Below are 7,089 nucleotides of genomic sequence, written 5' to 3'. Positions count from 1 at the left end.
CCGTACCGACCGCCCGTCGTGGGAGCATGGCTCCTGCTGATGTAGGTCGCGTCATGGACCGCGTGGCAACAATGTCACGCCGGGCGAGGGATGTCCGCCTGGTACATCCGCACTGTAGCCACATTCATTCTGGATTCGAGGGTGGCAGGTTGCACTGTTGCCACGCCCCGTCTCATTGTAGTAAATGGGTGCAAACTTTAAGGGGGCGTGGGGCCACCTGCTGGATGCCCGCTCCTTGAAGCCGCCTGCTGAGGGCATGCCGTCTTCTAGCAGCCAGCCCAAGGAGTCGGCCGTTCGACCGGAAGGTGTGACGGCCGCAGCTAGCCCCGATGTCTTGAAATACTATTGGGTGACTACCAATCCCTCCGACAGTGGGAGCTTAGAGTTTTTAGGAATTCAGATAAAGCACAGAGAGAAAAAATGCAAGTCCTGACAACGGATTTAATATCACCTCGACTCTTCCAGCTAATAATAACAAGGTTTTCTGCTCCAAAAACACCACCAACATCTACACACCTACAGTTAGTACCTGCAAACGACCACTGGACTAATAGAATATGTTACACGACGCGACAGGTCAGAACTAACGATCAACACACAAAAGACGCAGCAGGTGATCTCCATTCCCGTGGTTGATGCCGAAATGGGCCTTTCGCCCCTTCCAAATCAACGCCAGGTGCATCTGGTCTGTTCAAGAAACACAACAGCGAGCACACATGTGTAATCTAAGGTTTCCAGAAAAGTTCAGGGTTCACCTATCTAGTTCCGGTAACTATGTTCATCGTCGAAGATTATAAAGCTGCGGTTCCATGAGTAGTGCTCAGGGTATGCGCTGCCATAATCGGAGGTTGGATGCCAGTTACTGTTGGAGGCCTTGAATTCTTTCTCAGCCTCCACCTCCGCGAATGTCACACGTTTGTCGCTCATCTTCGGTTGACGTTCATTTGAATCTTTCGCCTCCGGCTCTTTTCGATCTTTCAGTGATTTCTTCAGCTCTTTCCAGTCTTCCAATGACCGCTTTAGTTCTTTTGAATCTTTCAGTGCCTTTTTTGGTTCTTCGGAGCATTTCGGCGCCTTCTTCTGCTCTTTTGAATCCTTTGACGCCTTCGAGGCTTTTGTATCTTTTCATGCCTTTGCTTTTTTAAACTCCTTCAGCGATTTTAATTCTTTCAACCCTTTCCACAATTTTCCAGACTGTCTAGATGACTTGCCAGCCTACAGTACACGATACAAGACATCAGAACAATAGCCCACTTGCCATTTTGAAACAGCAACTAGTGCACTGTTTAGCTAAGAGCATACGAAACAAAACCATCAAGGTTTAGCCTTAAAACAAAGCATACTCAGATATCAATCAAGAACCAGTGGCAGTCAGTTGTAAACCCCAATGAAATTTAAACCAGGCAGTACATTAGATATCACGACATCTGAATACGCAGCAAAATTCAGATTCTAATTTTTTTTCAAAAGGAGTCTGTAATTGGCCTTACCATTGACCCCAAGTACAAAACTGGAAACCAATGACATGAATTGCATGTGAGCAGCATGAAATTCAAAGTAGTAATTTACATGATCGATTAGTGCATGAAACCAGGGTATACAGAACTATGTGTAGGTTGATGTACCTTGTCTGCCAATTTCTTCAGTGCTTCAGGTCCATTTTCTTCAATGTACTTATCAAGTGCTGTGAGGAAGTCGTCTGAATTACAGAGAAGACCCTTTTTCTGAGGGACATACCAAATGCTAATCATATGATTCCTAACAAACACAGGCCTCACATAATTTTGGTACACATAGGCTGCACCACTGAAGTAGGGCAAGACCAGCCAGGAAATGAAGATCAACTTCATGGAGGACCAAAAGGGAAGCCTGCAAAACTCAAATATGGCAAGCCATGGGGATTTCAGGGTCAGTATACCATGATTACTGATAATAAACTTGTGCGAGCTAAAAAAAGGGATTTCGAGTAAGAATGAGTTAGTAGGTTCAGTTAAGATGAAAAAATGGCACTTTATGCTTAATATTATGTTGGAGAACCACTATGCCGCAAGACGTGTAATAATTCTGAACCATGCTATTTAGAACAGAGGTACTAAACCTTTTGGACAGCAATAACTATAAAACTGTGAAACACTTGAAAGTCTCTCTTTTTTCTATGGAAAGCACTTCCAAAGTGAAAGTAGATCATTAGCCAGTCCTATGCAATATAGATTTGAATTATAGTTTCTGTTATCACAATTAGTTTTAAATTTTTGTAGCCAATTAATCATCAAGATGTGAAGCCCTGATTTATGGTGGGCACACAATTTCTCAGCCTTGAAGCGAAATGCTTATCTTATAAACTAAAAAGGCACTAAAATTTCTACATGTTAATTTGAATACTTCATATTGTGAATAAACATGATGCTGACACATACCTTTACTAAACCAAAGAGCCCTAACATTTACTGCCCAAGATGCTTGACATTACAAAAGAACATCAAAATTGCAGTACCCCTTACCATTCAATAATTGATGTGAATGTCAGCTCGAAGAGTGTTATTAATGAATATAACACCCAATATGTGAGCCATTGCTGATCATCCACAGAGGATTTGGTTTCAATTGCCTTAACTGAAGCATACCTGTAATAGCCCTAAATTACATTTGCACTTATAACACAAATATGAAATGGACTTGTTGCAACAAACTAAAAAGGACAGGCAACTTACAAAGGATAAGCTAGTGCAACCAAAGGCCTGCAAGACAAAGGTAATAAAGGATTAATTTGAACGCAAATTAAAATAAAGACTGTACTAAGAGCAATAATAGGCATACAAGCAAGGTAAAGACATAAAAAGGATGATTCAAGTTGGATGAACTATACAATCAGAACAAACATATAGGAGTAGTAATTTAACAACCAGTATTTCCAGTCTACTTGGGTCAAGTTGGATGTGCGCGCAAGCCAGTAATGTCTCCTTGCGTTAACAAATTACAGTGTCCTGCTAAAAAACACTCCCTAGTAGAGCACTCCCATAATTTATTTTCTAATATGATGAATCACGATCTAGTAAATCATATTACCTCCGTCCCAAAATAGTTGTCTTAGATTTCTCTAGATACGGATGTATCTAACACTCAAACGTGTCTAGATACCTCACAAATCTGAGTCAACTAATTCGGGACAGAGGGAGTACAAAAACACCAGGGAAATGTACCGAGCCATCATTCAACATGTGACCTAGCCACATATAAAGGGATCCGGAATGTGAAACAGCTGACAAAAAAGATGGACCAGACCAGACAACTTAAAACTAATCTTCACAATGAGAATGGACCGACCAACCTACAATCGCACGCACTAGCAAAACTACACACAAATCCAAAAGCAAAACCTTATGTAAAGGACTGGAAAATGTGAGGATCCCACACAAAGTAACAAGACTCTACAGCTTACTTGCACATTCAGACTAAAGGCTTAGCGATCTGAATTAAGGTAAGGCCAAGACGCCAACGCATGCATCATAGAGGAGCTTTTGGTTCTGGCAGGCATTAACATCCACAAAAATGTTCGGATTATATCATCAGAGATGTTCCTCTTACATGGATGATATCGGGTAAGACTTCAGCCCCAAAAGTGAAAAGGATGAGTAACACCCTCGAGTCCTAACGAACTCAGCAAGACGAAAAAAATATCACCAAGACATCTCACGATTACCAAGTCCAACAGGGCATTGGTGCCAGCGCCATTTCAGGAACAAAGAAAAGAAGGGTGTAATAAGAGCCCAAAATAAATGCAGAAAATGGCGCATGGAAAGGAGAAAACACTGACCCTGCAAGAACATCGAAGTTCTTGGCGAGAACATTGAGCAAAGATCTGGAGCACATGCCTCTCCCTCGTAGCTCGAATGGGCGCACTCCGAGCTTCTGGAAGCGTGGAGCCGTATCCGCAGGAGACGGCGATGGAGATGGCAATGGCCTCTAGGGTTCTTCAAACCTTCACCGTTTTTTTTCCTCTTGTTCCCAGCCTTTGGGTGCTTTTGGAGTCTCAAGGGGAGCAAAAACTGGAGAGGAAAGGAAAGCGTGCGTAGTGCTGGTGGAAAAGACTGAACGCAGACGGAGACGAGACGAGACGACTAAACGGCGCAGAGCATATCTAATCGGCGTAGGCACGCGTACAGAGAGAACAGAATCTTTTTCACGCCCGTGCGTTGTCACGAAAAAAATATTTATAACATAATATAAGACAATCATACGGGATAAATCTTGATGCAAAATAAATAAAGCATATTTTGATTATACAAAATGCAATTGTTTTCTTATTTAGACAGGGGATTTATTTTTATTTATTTAGTTATGAAAGAGGTCTAACCGATATCATAACAAATAATTCATTTATGGACTGTAAATTTATTGTTATACTCTCTTCGTTTCTTTATATAAGTTGTATTTTTTGGGGCGTGGTGACCAAGGCACAGAATTAAGGAGGATTTTGGACGAAAATGCCCTTGAAGAATTAGGTAGTTAGCAGCAACTAAATAATCAATGGTGTAATAAAAAACAACTAAATCTTATTGCACCAGAATAAAATCAAACGATGGGATTGGAGAAGGAGAAATGTGAGTGCATGCAATCAAGGATAGAGATTCTTTTTGTACTACCTTCCTATTGAAAACTATTTAGAGTGTGTTTGATCGTGAAACGAAATGGAATGAAATGTCATGGTTCCATGACATTCTATTCCACTAGAATGGGTCGGTTCCGTTCTTATGTTTGGTTGAGGCAATAGATGGAATGGAATGGTTACATTTGAGTGTTTGGTGAGACGCAATAAAACGAATTTGGTCATTTTGATAACATTTATACACAAGCATGGCAGATACTGAGATACATGAAATCAAACATATCATACGAATACATTTCTACAAACAAAAAGAAGCAATTTACACAGAAGAACTAAGAATATATGGAAGCTATGATCTGCTACCGCTCATGTGCCTCCAACAAGAAAAAGAAGATGCATATCATCGCTAACTCGAGAAAAAGCAATCTACAGAGAAGATGCTACGGCAGCACTACGGCAGCCCCCAACAGGCCTGGTCGCCGCAGCCCCCAGCAGACTAGGCCGCCGGTGCCACCGCCTCCTCCCCCCGGCGCAGATCAGGCCGGTGCGCACCAGCAGATCAGGTCGCCGGTGCTGCGCCCCAGCAGATCAGGCCGCTGCCGGAACGGGTCCTAGGAACGCCGCCGCCACCGCAGAGCAGGCCATCGGCCGCCGCCTCTTCAGATCGAGAGATGGAGGGACGAGGGAGGGAGAGGAGACGAAAGATGGAGAGGCGAGGATTTGTCGGGAGTGGCGGGCTAGAGCGAGACCCAGGGCCGGTTCCGTGTGATTCCTCCGATTTGGAGGTCTCGGCGCGTTCCGGATATGGGCCGAATATTCCCTTCGTGGGAACGAGTTGGTTCCTGGTCCGCTTACGTCCCAAACGCAGGAACGAGGCCTCGGAACAGGTCCGGCCCGTGCCATTCTAGTTGGTAACGGAAACCAAACACATCCTTAGTACTCTTTATCTAAGGCATGTAATGGATGGTGGAAGGGCATGCACGAAAAACTAAAAAGAAAAAAAATACATCTTATATTGTGAATTTTTTGAGAAAAACAAATACACCTTATATAAAGTAACATAGGGAGTATATTGTAGATTGATCTGGTTTATTGAGTTACCATAGATTGGTTTGCTGAAAGCCGGGAGGGGATGGAAAATAGAGAATATATATCTACTAGTAGAATGTTCGTGCGTTGCTATGGGCAAATGATGGTAAATAAATTAAGGGGCAACTATATCTAAAAAAATTGTTGTGCCCACCACTTTTATTTTTGACATCACATCAATATCCAACGTTTAGGAGCATGCCACCAAATGTTCATCTTCCTCTCACACCATCTTCCTCCTCTCCCATGACGGCTCCTCCTCATTTCCCGTGGCCTATGCAGGCCTAACCGCCTGCATCCACCCTCCGCGGCCGCCTGCTATCGCTGCCCTGCCCTCGCATCGACCTCCCCCATTGTCGTCTTGCCTCCCCACCCCCCCCCTCCTATTAAGTTCCGGACTTGCTCTCGACGGCTCCCACTCGTACATGGCTCAGCATCGCCGTCCCCATCTCCGGCCTCGTGCAAAGCAAAAAGTGACTAACGCAAAAAAAATAGGCTTGTGAGATTTCGCAAAAATAAATAAATCAAATAACGACACTTTCAGATACATACTTCATGTTGCAAATTTATCATCATAAGTGACTAATCAATGAACAATTATTTGATGTCACAATGATGTAATTTGTCCTTCACCTGAAGGTCCACATGAAGCACAGTCTCTTCTATCATTTTCTTTACCAAATCAATTACAACCTATGTTCCTAAAAAATGGAAGTGATTGTACAAATTTATCAGTTACTCATGTCTAGTGGCTTGTCCTCTTTGTCACCAGACTACACCAAACATTGAGCTTCACAATAACCCCAACAATCATCCTAAATGAGTTTACCATCTTCCTCGACAACAATTGTGTGGAGCTGCCATAGTTGCGGACTTTTAAAAAAATACAATGAACATGAGCATTGATGGAAAGGGAACAGTCACAACTGATGGCGATCTAACCTTGGGGCGCAATTTTGCTTTCATCCTATGCCAACTCCTTTGGTGTCTACATCCTTTCTCTCAGCTTCATCGCCTCCCTCCCTCCTTCCACATCCCCCACCTTTCTCTTTCGCTTGTCGCATCATCTCCATCTGTGTCTATCATTCGTATCCCCTAGCTTGCTACCATCATTTCCTCCTAGTCCAGCTCGACAAGTGTGTCTCAACATCACCTTCCATAACGCCTAGCACAACAACAACAACAACAACAACAACAAACATGGACCACCTTCGTGACGAGTGAGAAAATACAACAATTAGGAGTCACCTTTACCCTATTGAAAGATATTTTATGTTAAGGTCAAGCAAAATAGCAGAAAAACATACACCGAAACTTGATAAGTTCAGAGGCGAAAAAACAACATTATTTGAAGTTCACCATCGTTTGGAAATTTTCCTTTAAATTTAGCAAGT

General features: G+C 42.9%; 1 pseudogene; it reads right to left on the bottom strand.

The window, feature by feature from the left end:
* Positions 1-430: 430 nt before the first annotated feature.
* Positions 431-5,400, bottom strand: LOC123086254 (HVA22-like protein a; annotated as a pseudogene).
* Positions 5,401-7,089: the final 1,689 nt, after the last annotated feature.

Source organism: Triticum aestivum, chromosome 4A, assembly GCF_018294505.1.
Source record: "Triticum aestivum cultivar Chinese Spring chromosome 4A, IWGSC CS RefSeq v2.1, whole genome shotgun sequence".
Lineage (NCBI taxonomy): Eukaryota > Viridiplantae > Streptophyta > Magnoliopsida > Poales > Poaceae > Triticum > Triticum aestivum.
This window is presented reverse-complemented; position numbering and strand designations above follow the sequence as displayed.